Here is a 26607-nt window from a genome sequence, read left to right on the forward strand (position 1 = left end):
TCCACGAGACGAGACACAACCAAACCTCTGACCCCCAGTTTCTATGCGTCTGGGCTAGCCCTTCAGCTGCCCTGGACTGAGGTCCTGTTCTCAGCGTGACTCCCACTCAGAAGAGGCACGGGGGCTCCCTGACTCCAGTCCTGGGCTCTGTGTCCCCTGATGACTGGTCACCCACCTGCATCACACACTTTGGGCTCTGCCCAGTTGGCAGGACTCTCCACGTGGGTCTAGGCTCGGGCTTGGGACCCCTTTCTAATTTACTAAGCAAAGCGCCATACCTCCAGACAGGAAACAGCTGAAGTCACTCCAGAACCCCGGTCTTCTCACGACAGCTGCATGCTGTCCTGTTCAGTCTGTGGCAAGAACCACAGAGCCAGCATCCCTCGAAGGCAGCCTGGATGGAGGAAGCGAAGCCAGGAGGGGCAGCTGAGCCACAAAGAGGGGAGAGAACTGGCAGGACGCGCCCTGTGGGAAGCCGTGGCTCCCACACAAAGGCACACCTGTGGGTCTCCCTGCGGGGCCAGATGATGGAAGGAACCCCCAAGGTGCAGCCCAACCGGCCCTACTGACCCAGGCTGGCACCCCCCCACCCTAACCTGCACAAGGTGGGGCTATGCCTGGGCCACACAGAGCAAGTCAAGTACAAATACCAGAAATGGCTGGTTAGAGAAATGGGTAGAAATCCATGAACCAAATTCTAAAAACGTGGATCTCATCGTAGTATTTTCTTGACAAATACTCACTTAGGAAATTAGAGCTCAACCTTGGCTGCAATTTAATGTACTCACAGGCCTCAGGGTCTTAGTGAAGAACACGCAAGGCGCTGGGGTCTGCAGAGTGAGCCAGGCCAAGGCTGGGCGGTGCTGGGGGCGGCGCTGGCTCTACTGCGCCCAGTACACGCAGCCCGCAGCTGCCCTCTGCCTACTGGCTCCGCCCACTCCTCTGCTCCATCGCCCAATTGGAACTCCCTTTCTCACTCCCTGGAACAAAACACAGGTTGTGGAGCTGCTGCAAACAAGTATTGTGAAACCAGAGGGAGAGAGGGGGAGACTGGGGCCACAATAAGAAATATATTTTATATGGTAACCAAATGTGTACACAGACACACACAGAGACATACAACTGAAACAGAAACATTCCTGAGCCAATTCTTTTTTTATTTTATTCTATTTGAAAGGCAGAGACAGAGACAGACAGGAAAAGATCTTCCATCTGCCAGTTCACTCCCCAAATGCCCCAAACAGCTGAGGCTGAGCTTGGTTGAAGCCAGGACCCATGAATTCTGTCCAAGTCTCCAACATGGATGGCAGGGACCCAACTGCTTGAGCCACAGCTCCTGCTTCTCAGGGTGTGCATTAGCAGGAAGCTGGAATCAGAAGCAGAACCAGAACTTGAACCCAGGTCTGATATGGTATTCAGGTGTTCCCGTGGCGTCTTTACAACCAAGCCAGATGCTCACCCCCAACAATTCTTACCCATGCTACATGAAATACAGTGGCGATATTTTGTCTTTTTTTTTTTTATTTATTTATTTGACAGGTCGAGTTAGAGAGAGAAAGAGAGAGAGAGAGAGAGAGAGAGAGAGAGAGGTCTTCCTTCCATTTGTTTACTCCCCAAATGGCCGCTACGGCCAGCACTGCGCCGATCTGAAGCCAGGAGCTTCTTCCTGGTCTCCCATGTGGGTGCAGGGGCCCAAGCACTTGGCCATCCTCCACTGCCCTCCCGGGCCACAGCAGAGTGCTGGACTGGGAGAGGAGCAACCAGGACTAGAATTGGTGCCCATATGGGATGCTGGCACTGCAGGCAGAGGATTAACCAAGCTGCCTTCTGCCATGGTGCCATCTCCCCAATGGAGATACTTTGTATTTTATTTAAACAAAAACTTATTTTGAGGTGCTAAGTCATTTTCATGACCCATTGGTGTGTCAGCTCATGGGGAGATGCACTCACGCTAAACAGCTTGAATAAGGTCCAAATCAAGCGGTTCATTGTCTCAACTCCCTCATGGATATACATTTCCCCAGGTCAGAGGCTGTGTGCTCCCCGCCAGTGCGTCCCAAGGGAAGCTGCGCCCAGGGCGCTCCTGAAAGCACAGAGGCCGTGGCCGTGGCGGGGGGACTCTGAGGAGAAAGGGGAGGTCTAGGGGAGAGGGCAGGAGATACCACTCTTAAGGGCTACTATTTCGCTGAGGTTCATTTAGCCATAAACTGCCCTTCAGGGCCCAGGAAGCAGATTGAGTGGGGGTAGTGAACAGGGCAGAAGGCAGCTAGAGGCTCCCCACCCCCATACACACATATGCAGGGGTGCTGGGCATTCCGTGTGATCAGCATAAGGAGGCACGAGTAGCTTCTGGGTAACTGCAGATGCTGGGGAGCCAGTCTGCTTCCAGTGGGTCTCATGTCCTTCACACTGAAAATGAGGACATAATAGTACAAGGGGACTTCAACAATTGGTGGAAAATGGAATCAAAGGGTAAGTTTAATTTGGTGCAAAAAATAATTTGGAATCCATGCACAGCTTTTTCATAATGCACACTTAAAATGAACTTGTTGAGGATCTCTGGTATTTCGTTGTTTTTATTTATTTATTTACTTGACCGGTAGAGTTATAGACAAAGAGAGAGAGACAGAGAGACAGAGAGAAAAAGGTCTTCCTTCATGGCCGCTATAAGAAGCCAGGAGCCAGGTGCTTCTTCCTGGTCTCCCATGCAGGTGCAGGGGCCCAAGCACTTGGCCATCCTCCACTGCCCTCCCAGGCCACAGCAGAGAGCTGGATTGGAAGAGGAGCAACCAGGACTAGAACCCAGCGCCCATATGGGGGGCTGGCACCGCAGGTAGAGGCTAACCCAAGTGAGCCACGGCGCCAGCCCCAGTATTTCGTTAAGTAGCACATGGTTGTTACTGCACCAATGCCTGCCGGCAGGGTTGGAGATACAGCTAGGCATGGTTCCTAGCAGGATGTGCAGAAGGGGCGCCAAGAGGGAAAACCCCAAAGCTGCTCCAAGGCAGTGCAGACCCCTGCCCACGCCTCACCACAGCTGGGATTCAGAACACTGCCTGGGTAGCAGGGCTCCGGGGAGCCTGGCACAGCCGGCCAGCGTGAAGGCCTGTCACCATCTAAGTTGCGTTTCAGCCGGGGCACCCGCCCCATGCCCATCCTCACAACATGCACCCACGACCTTTCAGTTTTCCCAGAGCTGACCGTGGGCCATTTTACCACTGCACCAGTCCCTGCCATGCTGATGGGCGCGAGTGCTCTGGCTGCCCCGTGGATGGCAGGGTTTTCAGGGGTGGGGTTCGCCATCCCACACCACCTCCCTTGTGAGCATTCAGTTCTCTCCCAGGGTTCCTGCGAAACCCAGCATTAAAGCCTCCTGTGAGGTCCCAGATCTCTCTGACTCGCTGTCAAGATTCAGGGGCCCAATATCTGTAGGCAGATCATCTGCTTTCACGCTGTCCATGCTGGGCAGGAGGTGGAGGTGAGGAAGACAGCTTTGCCAGACAACAGGCCTCATGCCCGGCGAGTGACTTGAATCAATGCAGAATTGAATGAATGAATGAGTTCTCTTCTCTCCACCGACTGCACGGTCAGCGCTGCAGCCTCTCCACCCACAGCCCCGCCCTCTCCATTCCCCACTTGGCTACAATGATCTTCCTAAAGTGCAAATCGTACCTCCAGGAGGGATCCTGTATTAGGTCCCTGCCTGGCCCCCTGTGTCAGTGCCTGGGGGCACAGCCTCACCTTTCACTTTGACTATCCTCCCAAGCGCCGGGCCCCAGGCCTGCCAGACCACTCGCGATCCGTGATGGGGCGACTCAGGTCCGAGTCTCCCCGCTTTAGCCCCAGCACCTTGCCTGCCACCGCACAGCCCCATTGTAAATCACTGCCAGTTCAGAGGGAGCGCTTGGTCCTCAGACTCTCCAGGACCAAGAGCTCCTTATCAGAGCTCCCACCTGCTCTGTCCTGAGGAGGCTGCTCCAAGATTTGACTGGCTTCTCAGATCTGGCCACTAGAGGGCAGTGGAGCATAGACGAGCTCCAGGCCCAGGTGGCCGCAGACTGGCTTTGTCCTCACAGAGGTGCCACCCTCACTCCCGGAACGCTGTGCAGCCCCTTGGCCTGTGCTGCTCCATCTGTGCTCCTTTTTGCATGGAGCTGGCCTAACGATCTTCCTTATTTTCATCGTCTTTCCTTTTCGCCACCTCACCCCAACCTTCCTCAAGAACATTCAGTGGCCCCTTATTATTTCCACATTAACCTCAAATGTCTTATTTGTGGTTTGTTAATTAAACAGGGCTGAAGTTCCAATAAAACTTTTTTGCTGTCTTAAAAAATTTAATTATTCTATGCATTTGTGAAACAGAGTGCAAGCTCTCATCCACTGGTTCATGCCCCCAGTGGTTGGGGCTGGACCAGACTGAAGCCCGAAGTGAGGAACTTAGTCCAGATCTCTCACATAAGAGGTGGGTACCTGCTGTCTCTCAGGGTGCGCTTTGCAGGAAGCTGGAATCAGAAGCAGAGCCAGGACTCCAACCCAAGCACTCTGATATGGAATGCAGGCAGTTTTAACTTCTAGGCCAAATGTCCACTCTCAACAACAATTATTTTTTACAAGAAAAAACAGTTCAGTTCATAAGTCTATCCCATAATTTTCTCATATTTTGGTGTCTATGTACACAGGCACACACACACAAATTTGTGGATGTGGCCAGGACACAAACAAAAAATTGGATTTTGCTGTTTTGGCCTATTTTGAAGTCATAGGCACTTTTTCAAGTTACTGTTTGGGCTGTCTAAATGTCAATATGAGCAAGTGCCAGCTTGGGTTTCAAGGTCATGCTCACCAGCCGGCTTTCCCACCCCTTGCAGTTCCTACGGCTCCTTTGAGGCTGGAGTTCTGGCCAGCCCACCGGGCCCTCTAGCAGGCCACAGCCCTTTTTCACACCTCTCTCTAGGGTGCGCTGTTTCCCCACAGAGAGCTGGCTCTGATGTGTCTTCTATGCCCCTGGAAGACTACAAACTCTCTGAAGATGGACCCTGGCCATGGGCCCTTCTTCCTACTGACTCTGCAGGTTTCCTGTGGCTGCTATAGCAAAGCGCTACAACCTTGGTGGCGTGAAACAATGGAAGCATATTCTCTCACAGCTCCAGATGCTTCTTTATTTTTTTTTATTTACTTGACAGAGTCAGACATTGAGAAAGAGAGAAAGGTCCTCCCTCTGTTGGTTCACCCCCCAAATGGCTGCCACAGCCAGAGCTACGCCAATCCGAAGCCAGGAGCCAGGTGCTTCTTCCTGGTCTCCCATGCAGGTGCAGGGCCCAAGCACTTGGGCCATCCTCCACTGCCTTTCCAGGCCACAGCAGAGAGCTGCACCGGGAGAGGAGACACCGGGACTAGAACCCGGTGCCCATATGGGATGCCAGTGCCGCAGGTGGAGGATCAACCAAGTGAGCCACAGCTCCAGAAACCAATTTGCCGGAGGGCTGGCCCCTGCAGATGCTCTAAGGGAGAAATCTTCCCTAGCCTCTTCCAACTCCTGGGAGCCCTCAGCATTCCTTGGTTTGTGGCTGCATCACCCCAACTCACTGTCTTCACCTTCATATAATCTTCTCTGTGTCAGTGTAAGTCTCCTCCTGCTTGGCTCCAGAATGCACACTTGCTGTTGGATTTAGAGTCCAAGGGATAACCCAAGGTGGCTTCCTCATTTCAGGATTGCTAAGTTAACTGTGTCAACAAAGTTGTATTCCCCCCCCCCCCCAAATAGTGTAACACTCATAGGTTCTGGGAATTAGGACAAAGACATGTCTTCTGGGGGCCGGGATTCAACCCACTACAAGTTTCCATTATGCGGTAGTTCAGAGCTGCCCTCAGCACCAATGTGGAACCAACTGAGAGTAGGGGGGTCCCAGAGCTGGGGTGTATGAGACCTGGGGCTCCCAGGGTGATCCAGGTTCAGGAGGTCAGAGCCAGTGCCGGCTGTCCTGTATCTTGGTGGCTTGACATGCCACAAGTTACGGTCACCTTGGGTTGGTCTGGGGCTCTCGTCTGAGTTTTCCTCATCCCAGGACCCAGGCTGCTACAGTGGCCACCTTTTGGAGTTTCCTGGCCTCTGGAGCATCAGCAGAAAGACTAGTGAGGCATGGCCTGACTTGTAATGCCAGCTCCACCCAGAAGTGATGCTCATCACTTCTGCTCATGTGTCTTTGTGCCCTGAAGGACTGGTGTCTGATGTCACTGTTTTTCAGAAAGTGGCACAAGTTTGGGAAGCAGGGGATGACAGAAGGTGCCATCCTTTAGCATAGAGAAATCCCGTCTCAGACTTGGGTCTCCTTTTCAACCAGGGCACTGTTTAAAAACATAATTTCAACAAATATAGGTTGGCTTCTAGTAAAGATGCATGAACTTGACATCATCCTATCCAAAAGAGAGGGGGTCCCCTTGGATAGGGGTAGAACAGGTGGTTTTTGTAAGGTAGCTTGAGCAGGAACAAGGAAACCAAGTAACCCAAGAGTGATTGGTTCATAACAGGTTATTTTGCTTGCAAGTGTTGAAGCAGAAGGGACTTCCTTATCATGCCAACTCAGGATGACTGGGCCCTTTCTCGCCGATTGTTCTGAATTTCCTGTTTTTAGGAAAAACTGGTCTGTTTGGGGATTTTGCTGCTTCCTTAATGTTTCAGTTTGATGATGTGGGACTAAGCACAAGTGACTCCATCTTAGTTCGGTCTGTGGGGGCCCAGTACTGGAGCTCAGTGCAGCGCAGTTGGTCCGTGTACATTCCAATTAACACCACCACGAAGGGGGCCAGTGAGTGAGAGAGATGTGAGCCGTGGGCTTGCTGGCAGGGCTCTTGCAGTGTTGGGCCCCCCAGCATCCACTCAGCAGATCAAAGATGAATGGATTGAATATGGTCACCCCAAAAGGAGAGGGCTGGGGAGCAAGGAGACAGCAAGTAACTGAAGCTGTCTAAGAAATCATCACAGACCCAGCAGAAGCTGCCTGTTGGGGAAAAGGAGGATGGCAGTGCAGTCAGGTGTGTGGAAAGCTCTGGGGCCTGGAAGGACCGTGCGGACTTGTATAGCTGATTGTCACCAGTGTTGGCTGCCTGTGGAGTCACTCTGACTCTTGACACACACTCCATGACTTTGGGGAAACTGAGTCGGCTATTTTGTGACAGGTTCTCTTTGCAACAGGGACCCTCACTGGGCACAGCTGTTGGAGAAGGAGGCCTTGGTCCTGCCTGGGAGCAGAGCAGATCCAGAGGGGGCAAGGAGTGCAGAAATGGGAGAGCCATGATTCTTCCCTACAGCAGGGGCTCACAAACTGCGTGGAGGGGGGCGGCACGGCCCCAGGGCTCCCATGGGTTCCCACGTGTGCACAGGTCTGGAAGCAAGGCTGCAAGACGAATTCTGAGTGACAGGGGAGATAGGGCGCATCTTTGTTGCAATGTTTGGTCCCAGTCTCTGGCTCCCAAGCGGGCACTTCTAAGAGCCTCGTGACCTGCAGAGCATGAGGAGTGTGTGTGGTGTGACAAGGAGAGAACTGGGGGCTTGGGACCCTTAGATGACCTCAGGATCAGGTCTGGTCAGTGAAGGACCAAGGCCTGAGGGTCGGGGGTCAGCCCCACCCCTACTCACACTGCCCACCTCTGGGAAGGGATGATGAGCTGAGATTTAGTTAGTCACCAATGACCAGTGACTCAACCAATCATAAAACCCCTGCATAGCCATGATCAGAGAGTTCCGGCTTGATGCACGCATCCCCCTGCTGGGAGGGTGTCACACCCCAACCTCATGGGACAGAAGCGCCCTTGTTTGGATCTTGCTGGACCTCCCTCTGGTTCCCCTCAGCTGGCTGTCTCTCTGTGTCGTCTTTACCATCCTTGTAATAAACTGGAGATAATGAAGCATGGGCTTCTCTGAGTTCTGTGAGCCACCATGGCTACTTGGTGACTCTGAGGAGGGCAGAGTGGGATAACCCAGTGCCCCAGCCTGAGCCCCTGCCCTGTGGGGTCTTCGCTAACTGAAGGTAGCATTGAAGCCAAGCCCCCACCCCTAATGCCCTTGGTGCCCACTTTACCAGGCCACAGCATCTCTTCCTGAGCTCGTGGTTCCTCTGGAAAGAGTAATTCAGGCAGGTCAAGGAGTGACCCGGGATAAAGCCAGAGCCAAGACCCAGGATCCCAAAGACTCAGATGGCCCCTGTAGTTAACATCTCAGTGCTGGCTTCTATTCCGAGGGTTTTGAGCTCAGAGGCCCTGATCAAACAAAGTAATCCCCAGTCTACCTGCAGACCCCAACAGCCTGGAGCCCACCTTTGCCATTCCAAAGAGGCACCCCAGCCCTGCCACTGACCATCAAAGAAAGGCCGGCCATGCACACTGCAGACCGAGTGGAGGTACATACAGGAGCTGAGCACGCACAACTCAACCCACACTTTAGTCTGTAGGATTCACTGCCTGCACCCACTCGGGGAGTCCAGGACTCTTTACTCTGTGTATGTGTGCAACAATGCAAGCAAAGGATTTTCTTCTGTTGCCCAGTGTTCTGCCACAGTGTTGGAGCGGAATTAAATTGCAGGACCTCCTGATCCTGTCTCCAGAGCGGTGGAGAATGCTTGGTATGTTCTCAGTAGAGAACCCATTTGCTAAACCTGGCAATCTTACTTGAGGATGCTGCTTTTCTTTGATTTATTTTGGGACTTAGGTGTTTTTGTTGTTGTTTTGGCATTTTGGCAGTAAAGGTTTTCACCACCAGCTGCCCCCCCCCCGACTCTCTCTCTCCATTCAAAGATTTATCTGATCATTAGCTCCTTCTCCCCACATGTATCTGACAGAGAGCCCCATCACAGCCCAGGCCCCATTGTACAGGAAACGGAGAAAGCCAGGTGAACAGGGGAGAACTGCTGCTCTTCGAGGGGTCTCCCTCTGTCTGAGGGGGAGGGGTGCCTGGTCAGCCACCCATCACAGGTGGTCAGAGGTACAGGGACAGGGAGGGAGAGGCACCAGGAAGATTCTGGCAGGGCGGTGAAGAATGATGCTCACCAGTGTTCACATGGCCACTTTGGTTTCCACAGGCCATTGGCCGAAGTTGACGAGCACAGCAAGCAGAAGGGATGCACCCTATTGGATGTTCTTTCTTTCCCGTTCCCTTCCGTTTCATCATTCTCTGGTAACACTGATCATGCACAAGAGCAACTGCTTTCGGCTTGGTTGACTTCAAACCCACGACACTGGTGAGCCATCTCTGGTGGTGGCCGGAGGCCGTCTTCAGGACCTTACCTGAGGATTCAGCCCAAGGCCCTGCTGGCATAGGCGAGGGAGAAGGCGTGCTCTAGCGCCACCTTCCCCTGTGTGCCTGAGGCTCTTGGCCACCCTGCCCGGTGCCGGGATTGCGGCAGACAGAAATCCAGGACCGTGACAGAAGAGCAGTGTTCAAAGGGCAGTGCACACTCCACCTTTCTAAGTCCGGAGCCAACACAGGGGCCCTCAGGGGAGATGAGGAACGCAGGAGCAACCGGGTCCACAGAGGGCGGAGTTGCCTTCTGCTGCCCAAGGAGACGGCCAGGGCAAAATGAGATTTCTCCGTGACTGTGATTAATGCCTCCCTTCTCCCTGTTTTCCAACTACTGCTAGAAATGAGCTCCTTTCCAGAAGAGTCTCTCCTCTGGAACCTGGGCCTGGCTCTCTGTAAGGCCTACCACCCCTGCCTCTGCCCTGGGCCACCCGACAAGGGGTGTGCTGGGACACTGAGCTTGTGAGCCCGGTCACTCTGGCTGGGAAGACATGAGACCTCCAGCTTGTGCCCAAGCCTGGTAGCTCAGCGGCCATGTGGACAGTGAATGTGAGAGTGGAGACAGCACTGTGGGAGTGCAGAGCAACTTCGTGGCCCATGGATGAGTGAGTCAGCCACCAGCGCTTCTCCTGCCCCCTACAGCGAGGCACAAATAGAGCCCTGCCCTTTGTCCACACCGCTTTCTTCCTCTCTCCCGCACAGCATGCTGCACCCTGCTCGGCCCACATCCCATGTGGCCTGCCTAGGGAAGGTGGCTGTCCAGCTTCGGGGCAGGCAGAAACGTCTCCCTTCGGCCTGGCACTAACTTCGGCATCAGACACTTGCCTCTGGGCTGCTCTTTTTCTAGCTGCCAGTACCGGAGCCCCACAGTAAGAACCATGGTACATTTCACATGGCATCTTTGGCACATGATACATATGGGCCCTCTGCCCTGGCGCCCCTGCACTCCAGCTTCCCCTGGGACCAGCTTGTGGGCAGCCCCAGAAGGACAGCTCAGGGAGAAGGAGGAATCAGGTTGCCGCCGGTTGGCTGTCCCCTCGGCTGATGGCCACAGCCCTCTGGTAGCTCTCTCCACATCACTCACAGCTTCCAGCTTCAGAAACGTCTCTCCTCCAGTCTTTAAGCCTCAGGGTGATAAACTGCCCCACTGTCCCTTGTGACTTCCAGACATGTTGCTGGAGTCTTGGAAATGGTCTCTATTTATTTTTTTTATTGACTGATTTATTTGAAAGGCAGAGTTAGAGAGAGAGTGAGAGTGAGAGTGAGAGCGAGAGAGATTATCTATCACTAGTTCACTCCCAAATGGCTACAATGGCCAGGGTTGGGCCAGCCCAAAACCTAGATCTTGGAACTCCATCAGGGTTTCACACATGTGTGGCAGGGGCCAAGGAACTCAGGCCATCTTCCACTGCTTTCCCAGATCATTAGGAGGGAGCTGGATCCAAAGTGGAGTCAGGATTCGAACTGGCACTCATATAGGATGCTGGCATTACTGATGGTGGCTTAACCCACTATGCCGCAATATTGGCTCCTCAAACTATGCAACTAGAATGTGCCATCTTTCTAATGCTGGGGCTTGATTCATCTGTATATGTGTGGTGTGTGTGTGTGTGTATACGTATGTATGTATGAGAGAGAGAGAGAAATGTTACTCATGGGATCAGGACTGTGGTGTAGTGGGTAAAGCCACCATCTGCAGCACCGTTATCCCATATGGGCACCAGTTCAAGTCCAGGTTGTTCCTCTTCCAATCAAGCTCTCTGTGATGGCCTGGGAAAGCAGTAGTGCTTGGGCTCCTGCACTGACATGGGAGACATGGAAGAAGCCCCTGGCTCCTGGCTGTGGATTGGCCCAGTTCTGGCCATCATGGCCATATGGGGATTGAACCAACAGATGGAAGACCTTTCTCTCTGTCTCTCCCTCTCTCTGTCTGTAAGTCTACCTCTCAAATAAATAAATAAATAAATGTTACTTATCTTTACTCTCTGTGAGGCACTCAGACACATTTTAAAAAAATTTATTGACTTATTTTCACTTTACTTGAAAGGCAGAAAGAGAGAGAAAAAGAGACAGAGAGAGAGTGTCTATCCACTGGTTCACTCCCTAGATGGTAGGGGCTGGGCTAGGCTGCAGCCAGGAGCCTGGAACTCCATCTGGGTCTCCCAGGTGGATAACAGGGACTGAGTACTTGGGCCATGATGTGTTGCCTTCCCAAGAGCATTAGCAGGAAGAGAGATCAGAAGCAGAGGAACTGGGCCTTGAACCGGGCACTCTATGAGAGGTGGATATCCCAAGTGACATCTTTTTTTTTTTTTAAAGTTTTTTTTATTTATTTGAAAGTTGGAGTTACACAGAGAGAGAAGGGGGCGGGGAGAGAGAGAGAGAGAGATCTTCCTTTTAAAAAAAATATTTTACTTGAAAGAATTACACAGAAAGAGGAGAGGGAGGGAGGGAGGGAGGGAGGGAGAGAGAGAGAGAGAGAGAGAGAGGTGTCTTCCATCCTCTGGTTCACTCCCCAATTGGCCACCATGGCTGGAGCTGTGCTGATCCGAAGTCAGGAGCCAGGAGCTTCTTCCGGTCTCCCACATGGGTGCAGGGGCCCAAGGACTTGGGCCATCTTCTACTGCTTTCCCAGGCCATAGCAGAGAGCTGGATCGGAAGTGGAACAGCTGGGACTCAAACCAGCGCCCATATGGGAAGCAGGCATTGCAGGCAGCAGCTTTACCCGCTACGCCACAGCGCCAGCCCACCAAGTGACATCCTAACTGCTGCACCATGTGCACGCCCTTATTCTAATTTTTAAGGAATACTCACTCTGTCCTAAAGTGATTCTGCGCCTGCTTGCCAGTTGTGATCCACAGCGTGGAAAGCACTGCTTTGGTGCCAACCCGATGGAGGCAGCTCTCAGCTGGCTTGGCAGTGGTGTGTAGTGGAAATTGGCAAGGAAGACCGGACTCCTCTTGGGAGGAATCCCACAGAATGGCTCCTTTCTGTGGCCATCAAAGTCCAGGGGCTGGCTTTCCGTTTGATAGGACTAGAAATCTGAGTTGGTCAGAAGCCTTGGAAGTGACTCACACCCATGCCCAATGTAAACACCAGAGTGCTAACTCAGTCCCTCACTGGGGGCTTGCTGTGTCTACCCATAAGTACCCTTTATCTGAGAGGAATCCTACCCAGAAAGCCAGGCTGTCATCAGGAGGCACTTGGCCAACACAGCCCTGGAGCAAGGGACTTCTTAAATGCTCTGAGGCACCTGTTCCCCTGCTGGAGGCCTGAGCACCTCTCCAGGATGCTCTTGCAAGGCCCGCCTCACTGCCTCTGCTCTGTCCTCATCCTCTCGGGCATCTCTTGCTCTTTCCCTCCTACATCAAAACAGTTGAGGCTTCTTATACCAAATCGTTATGGTGGTGTTCATCATGGTGTCCCATGGCTGCTCCACAGGTGGCAGCACCTTCCTTTGGGGTGCAGAAGCTCCCTTCCCATCGCCTTCCAGGTGGTCTAAAGATATGTGGTCGGGGCCAGCACTGTGGTGCAGTAGGTTAATCTCCACCTGCACTGCCGGCACCTCATATGGGTGCTGCAGCTCTCTGCTATGGCTGGGAAAGTAGTAGAATATGGCCCAAGTCCTTGGGTCCCTGCACTCATGTGGGAGACTGTAAGAAGCTCCTGGCTCCTGGCTTCGGATTGGCCTAGCTCCGGCCATCATGGCCATTTAGGGAATGAAACAGCAGATAGAAGACCTTTCTCTCTGCCTCTCCCTCTGTAACTCTACCTGTCAAATAAATAAATAAATAAAATCTTTTAAAAAATGTGTGGCCAAGGTCTGTCCAAACAGCAATAACCATAAAGTGTGTGTGTATTGAGTGCTTCCTACAGTCCTGAGCACTTCGATGGCACTGTGAGTATCCTACTTCTTTCCCATGGCAATCTGATGAGATAATATTATTTTCCCTATTTTGAGCATAAACTGAGGCTTAGAGAGGTCAAATGATTTGGCCACGGTCATCGTGTTGGCCAACAGATAGGTGGCCCTAGAAACTGAGAATATGAAGGTGGGGACTCTGCCTCCCTAAGTTACCACTCCCTGAATGCAGGATAGAGCCTTGTCAGTAACCTCCCTCCCATCCCAGGGGTGCCCTGTTAGGTGCAGAGCTGACAGTTGTGGACAGGCAATCAGCCTCTTACCAAAGAGTGGAGGCAAAGGGAAGTGGCTTAGTTGGATGCACCAGACCGTAGCGGGTGACTCAGATGCCCAGTGACAGATGGACGTCAGTCCTCACCCTGTGGCCCTTCCCTTTTCTCTCAGAAACAATAACAAACCCTGGCTGTGACTTGGTTGCCATAGGAACTAGAAAACACTGGATAACACAGAGCCTCTGGGACAGGTGGGCTGACCAGGTCTGGAGCAAAACAACCTTTTCCTGCTCCTTCCCCCAGAATCCTGGCATCTCACCTATCTGGAGCAGGTCAGGAAAACAGCCGGGGGAAACAGGCTGCCACCAAAAAGGACTGATTTTATCCAAACCAGGAAGTCTGGGCAGTCACAAGTCTGCAGTGCTGGAGTCTAATCCAAATTCCTAGTGGGAAGAAGTGGGATTTCTAGCCAGAAATGGGATCTCTAGTACCCCATCTGTCTGAGACCCTGAATGTCCCGTGTGTGCCTACCCCCAGGCCATGTAGAACCTGTCCTGGACACTTCGGGGAATGAGAAGGGAAGGGAAATACTGGTTCCTGTGCCCAGAAAGCTCCTAGTCTGCTGGGGAGCAGGACACACACCAGGAAAGGTCCCATTAGGTCTCAGGTCCAGCGCACAGCAGGAATCATGGGAAATGGTTGGGGAGGGGCTGGGGAGGCGGTGGATTTATTCATTCCCCAGCCAGCCCTAACTGTGTGTGGCACCTTGCTTACTTGCATGCATGGGGCCATGGGTGGCAGCGGGGGCCAGGAGGCTGGACTCTCTGACAGGTGTGGCCACCTTGGCCTTCTCTGTATGACACGCTTCAGTTCTGCAGTCCTTGTTCTCACTCTTCTGATGCCTACAGGGCACTGTCTGTGTAGAACACAGGGCTCAGGAGCCCCTTCTTTATTTAATTTTACTTTAATTGCCTAATAATGACTGTGTACATTTATGGGGTGCACATGATACATGATACCTTGTGGAACCACTGACAAGGCATCTGGGCATCAAGGTCCTTCTCTCCCCAAAGATTAACCAGGTGTACACCCACTCAGCCCCCATCTCACCCCACCCCACACACCAAATGCCTCCTCTTCCCGGAAACGTGACGTCACTCCAGATTCCAAGCTGTTCTCTACATCCAGGCATTGTCGATGTCTGAGGCACATTAGAAGGCGAGGCTCTCACCCAGCCTGCCCCTCCCTTCCCTTGGCCACCCCCTAGGCCATCTTGCACATGACTTCCTAGATAGCCTCCTGGTTCCATTTGCGCTTTCTCCCTGTGTTTTTACACGCACTCCTCAAGTGTCCAGGAAACTGTTGGCTCTCCATCCTCAGTGCCGCAGGCCCTGGTGCCCGTGGGCTGCTGACAGCGGCACAGGAATGTTTCCCACAGGCCTTCCGTCCTGCCCTGTCCATGATACTGGCTCTGGGGTGCACAGCAGGCGCTGCCTCCTAGCCAGACTCCCCCCACCCATGCCCTCCAAACACTCAGCAGTGGTCAGGCCGCACCTCGCTGCAGAGGAGCCAGGCAGAGGCAGGCCTCCCACTCTGGCTCCAAGTCTTCTTTCCCAGCCTCTCGGCCAGGGAACTCACGGCCCCCAAGGCCCCAGCCCATCCTCCAGGTTTGGGGGAGTTCACTATCCTCCAGGTTCCCCTGGGGCTCTGGCATTGCCCACCCTGGCCTGCAAATTACTAGTGCTGCCCTGTCCTATTCCTCTGTGTGCCCTGCATCTGGTGCAGCCTGGGCTCCACCTCCAAGCCTTGCTTGCTCCAGAGCTCCTCCTCCCTGCGTGTGTCAGCCTCTGTCTCCTCAGCCCCTCGTGTGCACCAGGACCACTCAGCCTCTCCACCCTGTGTGCCTCATAGGCATCGCTGGCCGTGCTTGGGGGCAGGTCGTAAGCTCGATGCACCTGGAATTGTGCTCACTGAACCTTCTCCTTCCCTGACATACCCTCTTGCTCATCTTTTCTTTCTTTATTTAAAATATTTGTGTATTTAATTTGAAAGGGCAGGAGAGAGAGGGGGAGGGGGAGGGAGATCAAGCCCAAGCTTGAGCTTGGGCTGGGCCAGGCTGAAGCCAGGAGTCAAGAACTCCATTTGGATCTCCCACATGAGTGGCCGGGGCCCAGGTACTTGAGCCATCATCCACTGCCTCCCAGGATGTGCATTAGCAGGAAGCTGGATCAGAATCCAGGGGGGAGACTCAACCCCACCCACTCTGACTTGGGATGTGGGATATGGCCATCCCGAGCAGCTGAGCCATGACACCTGTCCTGTCTGCCCATCTTTTCGGCCCGCAGGCTCTCGCTCACTTCCTCAGGCAGGGCCACCCCAACTCCCTGGAGGTGCCCTCCCCACCCTCTCAGGCAGGACCAGTCTCCTGCATGCCATCACATCATCCCACCCTCCCTGATGCCAGCTCCCATTAACATGTTCCTCACTCTGCCTTTCACAGTGCTGCTAACCCACACCCACTTTCTGCCCCCAGACTGTGGGTCCCTGGGGGAAGCCTGAGGCTCGGAAGCCAGCCTTTTATTTCTGTTTTCCTTACTGCATTTTGTACCCTGTGGCTTCTTCAAGTGTTCAAGTGTTCACACCTGCCATTCCCCATGCGCTTGAGCCCTGTGGGGCTCCCTGGGGTCTGGTCCCTGCTCACCACGTAGGAAACCCAGGAGGTGGCAGCCTGTCTCTGCTCCATCCTCTGCTCGACTGGGCTCCCTCCACTCTCAAGGCAACCTCCCATGCCCGCTGGTGCCCAGCAATTGCTGGAAATGTCCACCCCTCCCCCCTCTCCCTTCCATCATGTCTACCATCCAGATTCCCGAGGCTGAACTTACAGAGAGTCATAGCTGCTATGGACCCCCTCCCTGACTCCGACCCCGACCGCTCCCCAGCCCCCCGCCCTGGTACATGGCAACCCTCCCCTTTCCAGTCCATCTTTCTGCACTGATCACACAATCTGTGTCCCGCATATTCCACAGGCATGCTCCACCTTCTGACATCATTCACGAAATTCCCCTCTCCAAGCCCTCCCTTCTCCCCTCCACTGATCCAAATCCTCCCACCCTGCGAGGCGGGCTCTGGTCTCCCCACTTGTCTGACGCAGAACTTACTCCCTGAGCCTCATTACAGTCCTGTTGCAATCAGTAAGCACCACACTGTTTAATATTTAATTATTCTGCACACTGGTTGTTGTTGTTTTTTTCTTTTTAAATGCACAGACACTTTCTTTCCCTCCCTAGGTTATAAGCTTCTGAGCAGCAACTGGGGACCGGTGACCAAGGCTGCAGCAGTCCCCTGGTGGTTTCATGATACCTCCTTCTGGCTGGCTTTGCAGAGGAGCTGGGAAGGGCCCTGTGCAACACCACGGGACCCAAGCAGGGGCTAGCCTGGGGAAGTGGCTTTAGCAAGGTGATTAGGGCAGGGAAACTCATGGAGAATTTTACTTAATATAACTTTTCCCAACAGCTTCTTTTAGGTCAGGCCACGAGGTCATTTGCTTCAGGTTGGGCACACGTGTCCATCTTGTGGCCAAGCCACAGGTAAGTCCACGGGCCTCCCGGAACATGCTCAGTCTGAGTACAGGGTAGGGAAGGGGGTTCCCGCTGCCCTTGCCTTAAAGCCTAGGTTCATTTTCCTCTTTCTCTGCCTCCCTTGCCCTGCGGACTCTGCACGTTCATTCCCTGCAGCTCCCCTGGCTTCCTTCCTGCTGGCCTCAGGAGTCCTTCAGCCTGCGCCTGTTCCTCCATCAATGTTCCCTGTCCCATGTCCCGGCACAGACTCCGCAGTAATCTCCAGCTGACCTACAGCAGGGGCTTCCTCCACTTCTTCTCTCCATCCTCCCTCTGGAAAACCGGGTTTCTTGGAGGCCATCCTGGACACTGGTGATGGCCTCTGGACTTTGAGGGAGCCCATGCTCCCCAGGCCAGGGCATCTGTTGAAACATTCCTCAAACACTTGCCATGTTGGCTCCAGTGGAACAGGAGGGGATGGACACATGGTGCCAGGCCCAAGGGGACTCAGAGTGCAGCAGTGGAAGAGGCCATACGGGAGTAGGGCAAAGTGATGTGATAGCAGGGAGATGTATGGTGTGCAAGGCCCATGAGGGACCACTCTGGCTGTGCCAGAGAAAGCAACCCAGGGATGTGACATCAGAGCGGAGGCATGAAGAGCAGTTGGCAGCTGGATGGGGGTCGGGGAGACAGTATTCTCTGCAGAAAGAAAGAAGCCAGAGACAGCCAGCCCCGTTTGAGGGGTTAGATGGAAGATGGAAGACAGGAAGCTGATGCTAGAGAGTGGCAGGGGGTATTCCTGGGTAAGTCGAGACACATAGGTCATAACTAACAGAGGCCTGGCTGGGCTAAGGCTAAGCAGACACTGTTCATGAGGACTTAGTCCCAGGTGGGGCAGCAGGGAAATCTTTAGGAGAACCCTGACCTGGAGCAGGGCATCCCCAGGGTGCTTTCTCCACCACCCCCATCCCGCTCCGCCTGCTTCTGCCACCTGCTCCAGCCCTCTCTCTGCAGAGCCTGCTTGTGTTGCTACCTTTCAGATGGTGAAGCTGGCTCCAGGCTCCAGGCTCCAGGCTCCAGCTCCTGGGAGAGGGACTCTGAGCATATAGCCGTGAGCTGCCAAGGCCAGGGTGTCACACATCCAAACCCAGGGCCAGGGCTCACATCGAGGAATGGGGTGGCAGGTTCCGAGCTGTATGTTTGGCAAAAGGTGCCCAGCACAGTGTGGCACTGTTACTGCTCCTCCTGAGCCTGCATCTTGTAGGAAGGAAATGCATAGATCCCTACAATCTCAAGGATTTTAATGACAAAATCTCATATTTGTGAGCCCTTACTCCACGCTGGGTGCTTTGCTAAATGATCCATGTGCATTTTTTCACTTAATTCTTGTGGCTCAGTGAGACAGATGCAATTATTTGCAGTTTGCTGATAAGATATTAACAACAAGCAGCTTTGATAAAAATAACTTAGCAGCATTTATTTGAGCAAACACCAATTCACAAAGGAGGCAGAGCTGTGGACCAGAGAGGTTCAGAGGCTATGCTGTGCAGGTGAGCAGAGGCTTTCTATAGGCTGGCTGTGGAAGCAGGACAGACAGTCCTTGATTGGCTACCACAAGGATTTGGGCATGATCTGGTGGATAGTCCCTGGCCAGCTGTCAGTTTCCGGTTAAGTCTCTTGTTTTGTTTTACTCTTCATACTCAGCTTCCATTTGATTACTGAGGAACCCAAAATACTAGAGCCATCTCAGCCTCGTGGCCTTGTGTGTGTGTGTGTGTGTGTGTGTATATATATATATATATATATATATATATACACACACATATATATATGCAGTATATATGCACATATATATGCAGTATATATTGCACATATATATGGAGGGCCCTCCATATACATACATACATACAAAAAAATATATATATATATATAATTCTGAATTCTGATGCATGGTTCTTGTCTAGTTTCCAAGAGTCAACACCAAGTCTTAGAATGCAGAGGATGAGAAAGCCTTTCCCTAAGCCAGAGGTGTGTGAGTTGGCAGGGGTCTTAGTTTGTGGCATCTACCACGGTTTCTGGGGTATAAATCTCCCCCTATGGTTGGCTTTAAGCTACCTAAACCCAGTAACCACTGTGAGCTGGCTCCAGCCCACACAGCCCTTCACTCCTTTTGGGACTCATGGGGCTATGTCTAGGAGCTGTTCCGGTCAGGACAATGGTTCTCAAAGTGCGGCCCCTGAACCAGGCTCATCAGTATCACCTGAGAACTCATTAGACAGGCAAATTCTCTGACCCACCCCAGACCTACAGAATGGGCGGATCGTGGAGCAGCAATCTGCTTTTGTAAGCCCTCCAGGCAGTTCTGATGCTTACCCAGATTTCAGAAGCTCTAGAACAATGGAGGAATGTGCCCTGTGCCAGTCCTGCTTGCCCCAAGCCACACGACGCAGTTAGGCAAAAAAGGCCTTGGAGGTGCAGATGCATGCAAGGGGTGGGTGAGCAGCGTGCTCACCCTGTCAGCTTGCTCTCCTCTCCCAAAAGGCAATGGGGGAGGGGGACTCCTGGCCTTCCACAGGCCTGCGAAACTCTTTGCCCATGGACCCACGTGTGGGCGGAAGGCTGAGCTCGGGCTCCAGGTGAATATATGACGGAAGCCCAGGGAAGGAGAGGGAATCCATGGGACACAGCTCTGGGCCCTCTCAAGAGGGAAAACGAGAAGAGATGCATAAAGGCAGAAGACTCAGCAACGTTCAGCCCTGGGCCTTCTAGGAGGACCCAGGGAGGTTCCAGATCTGAAGTATGTCTTGGAACTCAAGGAAGATGGTCAGACACCCTCACCCCGGAAGACCTAAGACAGCCTCAGGGCCCAGGCCCTCCAAGCCTCTGTAGGACATGTTTGCTGACTGGTTGTCTGGACAACTTCCCCTGACCACAATCCAGGTTTACTATTAACCAGAGACAAACAAATTAAGAGCCAAGCATCAGAAATGATGCAAGTTTCCTGTTGACCTTGGGAGGCCGTGAAACACCTGAGCAATCAGCAAGGGGATGATGTCACCTGCAGAAATGCCTGGCTCACAAGCCATGGCCGGCACGTGACTTGGCCTGAGTGCCCTGGTCACATGGGGAGAAGAGGGGTTCCCCACTGAGCTCAAAACACAAACAGAAATTGTCCTGTTGTGATGAAATCTATAAGTCATATAACGGGACAGTTTTTTCTCCTCCAAGTTTTTTAGTCTCCCAAAAAAGACCCAGAGCAAGCATTACTCAGCAGAACCAGGCCCTGCTGGGATGCTGGCCTACTTTCTGCTCTGGTTGGAACGTCAGCTCCTTTGCAGCTTCAGTCACTGTATTTCCAGGCGAGAAGCCTAAATGGAAGGGTTTTCTCTGAGTCACCTGCTGTAGAATTGCCTTAGCCAAAATCCTGGACTCAATGCCAACCCTCCCTTCCTGGGCTGCAGTGTCCCTGGCTTGTTATCACCAGAGCCTGCTTACCACTCCTTCCGCCTAGCCCACAGGGGCCCTTGTCGGGCTACAGCCATTGCTGGGTTAAGCCAAGGGAAGGGCTTGGGCTTTATTTCCGGTAGCACGTTACAAGTTGTAGGAGGCAGGAAGGGATGGGGAGGGGGCAGACAAAAGCCCTGCTTTCTCATGTCCCCCTTCTTCCAGACTCACTCTTTGCAAAGCAGCTGTTGACCACCTGGAATCCTGGCACAGGGCCCAGTGCTGTGGGTAATGCAAAGTGGACAGGCAGGGCACTGTCATCAAGGGGACTGTGTTCTACTGACGAAGACAAAACTTCCACAGTCCAACACAACAACAACTAACAAGGGAACAGCATGCAACTGACAACACAACCAGAGCGGTGATGCCAGGAAGGAACAGCACGAACGTTTCCAGTGCATCTGAATTTTAGCCCTGCCCTGCACTAGCAGCAGTGTGGTCTTGGGTAAGCTGCTTAAATTCTCAGGGCCTCGGTGTACACATCTGTAAAATGGGGTAAACACTCCCAACTCATAGGGTGGTTGTGAAAAGTGAAGTAGCCGGTAAAAATGCGTGGCCCACTTCAGAAATTTTAATAGGTCCGTTAATTCCCTTTTGGGCCAAAATAGATTACAGACAGAAGCACCATTTATGTCTGGTCTCCGATCTCAGAGCAGGCTAGAAGAAATACAGTGCAAGCACTAGAAGGAAAGCTCAACAAAAGCAGGAGAGATTCCCACATAACAGCTTCATGGTGAGGGGACATCAAGGACAAAGTATAAAAGTAGATGCAAAAACAAAATGGCGCCCAGGGCCACACGGTATGACATAAGCAGCCATGAGCTCCGAGGCATTCTTGCATCAGGACAGCAGGCTGGATGCGGTCATGACAAAGCCATGTTCAGGGGGCTCTAAGAAGCCAGCCATGAGCAGATGGCATTTACAAATGTTAACATTCAGAGGGGCATTTTTTTAAAAAGTGATTAAAGACTGTGTGGATGGTAGATTTTCAGGTGGCCATTGTTTGTGGGGTTTTTACTCATTCTCTCATATAGTTGTCAGAGAGTTAACAGCTATGCTGAGGCATATCCTAGGGGTTTAATAACCCCATTTACTGTTAAGCCCATACAGTGTTGTAATGTGGTTTGCCCTGTCTCCCTTTTTTTTTGTTGTTGTTGTTTAAAAAAATGTATTTCTTTTCAACTACTTGAAAGGCAGGGAGGGAGAGATGGAGGGAGAGGGAAAGATGGTGGGGGTGGGGGAGAGAGAGGGAGATCTTCCACCTGCTGATTCACTCCTTGAATGCCCACAACAGCCAGGGCTGGGTCAGGCTGAAGCCATGCGCCAAGAACTCCTTACAGGTCTCCCACATGGGTGGGAAGGCACCCAAGCACTTGAGCCATCATCTGCAGCCTCCCAGGGTGCATTAGCAGCAAACTGAATTGGAAGCAGAACGGCCAGGACTTGGACCAGGCTCTCTGATATGGCATGTTGACACCTAAGCAGAGGTTTAACCCACTGAGCCAAGATGCCTACTGATTTCCTATTTTCAACCACCCAAAGCATCAACTTAAGTCAAAGGCAGGATCCATCTTCTCTTTGAAATGCAAATAACTGGTTGTCTCGAGGGCCTCCCTTGCTACCCCCACCAGCCTATTCATTTGCATAGTCCAGATTTTGATTAATGGTGTCACCATGTACCAGACATCAAGTTCATTGGGGAAATTAACATGTTATGTTTTCTAAGCACTTGTATGATCTATGTGAGCTCTACGTACAAGGTAGGATTACTTATTTCAGTTCATGGATGCAGAAGGTGAGAGGCAAAGAGGTAAGTACGCTGCCTGAGGTCACCTAGCTTCTAAGGAGGCCACTGGCACTTAGTTGCAATCCCAGGTCCTACCCAGAGGAGGCGCGCTCTACCTCTTAGGCTTTCCTTTGGTTTAGAGACACGCACCTCTGACCTGTGTGTGTGCGTGTGCGTGTGTGTGTGTTGGGGAGGATGAGGGAACGTTTCTTTTTCACTTGTTGAGCCACACAGGTGACCCTGGAAGGCAAGAATGTAGCCCCAAGCAAGGCTACAGGGCGGCCACCCCACCCAAGGCGAGAATGTTCCCAGGATTCAGAGCAGCGGCCATGCTCCGCCTCACACGTCTGCCTCCTCCCAGCTCCTGACAGATGCCAGAGGGCTGGCTGCTTCCCAGAGCTGGAGAGCTAGCTGCTCCCTGGCCCCAGCCTCCCAGGCTGGAGTCTGCTGCCCACCCTGTGCGGGCCGCTGCCTCTGAGCTCTGCAACAAAAGGGTCTCAACCTCCCTCAAACGTTTCCTTCAGTTTTCCCTTTGATTTTTGACATCTATGTCAAGCTGGTGGTTTTTTTTTTTTTTTTTTTTTTTTTTTTAGGTGTAATATAGATGCAGTCCTTTGGGGGAATTAACTCATAGTAAGATGTCTCTGTGTTCAAAAATTCTCACTTTGAGCAATTAGATTTCTCCTTTCCCTTCTCATTCTGAGGCTTCGAGCTCCCACTGGGCTGTGTTCTGGAAACAGGCAGAGGGCTTCCCCCTTGTCTCAGCTTTTTTTCCTCCTTCCTCTCTGCACACATCGCACACCTCGCAATGGGGAGGCGATGCTGGCAGTGGGAAGAAAACCTGATGGCTCTGGGAGTTGCCCTTTCTCAGCTGGTGAGCTGTCCAGTGGTTCTAGGTTTCATTTTCCTTCTCTCGAAAATGGAAACTGGAACTTCTGCATGTGTGAGTTTAACATAAGAAACCTCCCCTACCTGACCTGTACAGCATGAACAAAGGGTGTGGCAAGTGCTAAGTTCTTATCTGAATCCCACTGATGCCCAGTTCCTCGAAGTCTTCCTGATGATCCCAACTCTGCCTGGTGTCTACTCCTCCCTTTTCTTTATTAAGAGACCCTCAGTTCTGCTTTGGGGAGTTAAGAAACTACATTTCCCAGGCCCCCTTGAGTTAGGGTATTCCTGGATGATAGGTTTTATGAGATGAAGGTGGAAGTTGCTAGGAAGAGGGCTTCTGAACAAGTTCTTTAAAGGAGCCCGGCTCAACAGACCTATGTCCTTTGCTCCTTAGCCTCTTTTGCCTCTTATCTGGAATGAGAATGTGATAGCTGGAGCCACAGTGGCCATGCAAGAATGGCCAAACAAATGGGAGGAAGGAGCCCAGGAAACCGAAGGCCTGGTTGGGAGCTGTGTTCAAGCCCTAGTCCACCAGGCTTCAGGGTTTACGTTGTGTAAGGGTGGGAGAAACCTGTTTCTTAGGATAGCTATTGCATGGAGCCCAGCACAGTCCTGCTGAGCTACTGGGCTGCTGCTCAATGCCTGGCAAGGCAGCCAGTACTTTTGTGATGCTCTGGTACATTTGATGTCAATGGTTGGGAACCAAGAGAGTAAGTGAAGATTTTAAAGATATGACAAAGGAAGTAAACAGTCTGTGAGAGAAGAGGTTCAGATTCAATAAAACTCATTCCATAATGTGTTCCACAGATACATGTCTGCATGTGACACGATGAGTGGGCAAGTTTATAAAATGTATACAATACTGCAGTATTACTCACGGCAGCAAAAGACTGGAAGCAGCCTAAGAACTCACTCTACTCATCGAAATGCTATCCTCTTGTACAACTCACGAGCTAAGCATGCGTTTACATGTTTAAACACTTGGGGAAAGATGAGGAACAATATTTTAGGATACATGACAATGACATAAAATTCAAAATTCCATTGGAGCACAGCCCTGCTCATTCATTCCTGTGCCATCCTCAGCTGCTTTCCCACCACAATGGCAGTGCCCACAGTGGTGAGAGGGAGCCTGGTCAAATATCTTCACTAGCTGGTCCTTCACAGCTAACAGTGCTGACCCCTGCGCAGCTGGAATGCTGGAAAGCCCTAGGAGCCCCACCAGGCAATGGCCTCTGGGGAGGGCGCATCCAAAGGACGTGGGCCACGGAAGACTTTTTTGAATTTTCCTTAAGGATTTTTTATTTGAAAGACAGAGACAGAGAGAGAGACAGAGAGAGAGACAGAGAGAGAGAGAGAGAGAGAGAGAGAAAGAAAGAAAGAAAGAAAGAAAGAAAGAAAGAAAGAAAGAAAGAAAGAAAGAAAGAAAGAAAGAGAAAGAAAGAAAAGGAGTGGAAAAAAGAAGGATCTTCCATCTGCTGGTTCACTCCCCAAATGGCTGCGACAGCCAGTCTTGGCCAGGCTGAAGCCAGGAGCCAGGAACTCTGTCCAGGTCTCTAACAAGTGGGGCAAGGGTCTAAGTACTTCTGTTGCTTCTCAGGCATATTAGCAGGGAGTTGGATCTGAAGCAGACTAGCTGGGACTCCCACTGGCTCTCTGATAGGGGATACTGGCATCACAAACAGCAACATAACCCATGGTGCCATAATACCGGCCCCCTTTTCTCAATTTTTAATCATGTGAATGCTCAACCTACCTTAAGCTCAATTTGAAATTTAAAAAGAGGGGGGAAATGGGATCCCTTTTCCATTCTGGACTGAAGGAGGAGGAAGGAGAAGAAGAAAGAGTTGCCAGGTTCTAGCCCCTTTATCTCTGGCCTGGGTGAGGTCCTGGGCCTCTAGGAGAGGCTGCAATATGAACCAGGACTTGCCACCATCCCTGTGGGGTGAGGGGTCAGCACTGCCCAAGAAAGGGGCCTGAAGAACAAGGGAAATGCCTGCTGGGAGAGCTAGGGGGAATGGACAACCACACCCAGGCTGTGGCCTCAGCAGCAGCTGATAAACAAAGAGCAGAGTGACTGGGATATGGACAGGCGAGGAGGACAAGGAGCCCAGCTCCATCGCTTCAGTGGGACTGAGATCAGACCTCTTGGACATCCACTTAAGACTTCACGGCAGCCCTGGCTAGAAAAAGTGAGCCCAGACAAATCATAACAGCAGATTGCTCAGACCTCTTCAGGATGCGTGGTTCTGCCACTCTGTAACTCCACAAGCCTCACTGCCTTTCCCTGCAGGTACAAGCTCTTCAGACAGGGAAGGAACAGGCACAGGTGGAGCAGCGGGGACACCGCAGCCCTGGACGACAGCCCATCTGGCAGAGAAATGGCAAGCAGGACGAGGCTGGAGGAGCCGGAGCACAGCAGGCTCCTCTGGAGCAAATCCAGGCAGACACATTAACAGCCCGAGTGCTGGAAATCAGCAGTTGCTGCCCCAGAGGGCTGCTCCCTGAGGAAGCCCTGTTGAGGGCAGGCCACAAGTGGGAGTGGTGCTCGTCACCTGACCAAGGTGTGCTGTATCCTCCTGGCCCTCACAGTGTGGCCCAGCAGCCCAAAGGCCAGTCCATGTCCTCAGACAGTGCTGGATGGACAGCCCAAAGCCTGCCCTCCGGGTTTCCTTAGCCTGTGTCCTCTCCCTGCTCCCAGATAAGTCCCTAGGCCTTAGCCATGACCCAGATCAAAACTTCCCCTCTTGGGGCTTGTGCTGTGACATAGCGGGTAAAGCCACCACCTGCAGTGCCAGCATCCCATATAGGTGGCCAGTTTGAGTCCCAGCTGCTCCACTTCTGATCCAGCTCTTCATTATGGCCTGGGAAAGCAGTAGAAAATGGCACAAGTCCTTGGACCCCTGCATCTATGTGAGAGACCTGGAAGAAGCTCCTGGCTCCTGGCTTCGGATGGGCACAGCTCCAGCCATGGTGGCCAGCTGGGGAGTGAACCAGTGGATAGAAAACTCTCTCTCTCCCTCCCTCCCTCCCTCTGCTTCTCCTTCTCTGTGTGTAACTCTGACTTTCAAATAAATAAATAAATCTAAAAAAAAAAAAGATTTATTTTTATAAAAAGAAAAACAGAAAACTTCCCCTCTTGAACCCAGGAGCCGACTTGAAGGAGCTCCCAATGGCCAGAAATGAGATCGTTTGAGCCAAACAAGATTGAGTCAATAGATTATAACTTGCAGACCAGAGATTAAAAAAAGAAGTAATGAGTCTACACTGATCACTGACATAGGTAAGTACTTGAATAAACAAATAAACTAAATAACGAGGGGAGAAAGGCTGGTTCTTCCTGACAGCAGATTCCTGTTCGGGAACATTGGGAGGCAGTGTGCAAAGAGAAAAGCACTCTTTGGCAAACAATGTTTAAGCCAGGATCATCAATAGAGATGGAC

General features: G+C 52.2%; 1 protein-coding gene and 1 long non-coding RNA gene across 14 annotated transcripts in view; one reads left to right on the forward strand and one right to left on the reverse strand.

The window, feature by feature from the left end:
* PACC1 (proton activated chloride channel 1) overlaps positions 1 to 26607 on the reverse strand; it is a 161125-nt gene that overhangs the window by 75733 nt on the left and 58785 nt on the right. For 9 of the 13 annotated variants that reach the window (XM_051821320.2, XM_051821316.2, XM_070055261.1 and 6 more), the window contains one exon: positions 279 to 394. The exons of 3 other annotated variants lie outside the window; for them this stretch is intronic. The gene's annotated coding sequence lies outside the window, so the exon portion shown is untranslated. Of the gene's footprint in view, positions 1 to 278; positions 395 to 788; positions 1080 to 26607 lie in introns of those variants that run through there. One more of the 13 variants, XM_051821314.2, reaches the window with a different exon arrangement.
* Positions 13645 to 26467, forward strand: LOC127483534 (uncharacterized). The gene is made up of 4 exons (XR_007909905.2): positions 13645 to 13758; positions 16940 to 17013; positions 20653 to 20932; positions 26314 to 26467. It is a non-coding gene; the product is annotated as an uncharacterized lncRNA (long non-coding RNA).

This window comes from Oryctolagus cuniculus, chromosome 13 (genome assembly GCF_964237555.1).
Source record: "Oryctolagus cuniculus chromosome 13, mOryCun1.1, whole genome shotgun sequence".
Lineage (NCBI taxonomy): Eukaryota > Metazoa > Chordata > Mammalia > Lagomorpha > Leporidae > Oryctolagus > Oryctolagus cuniculus.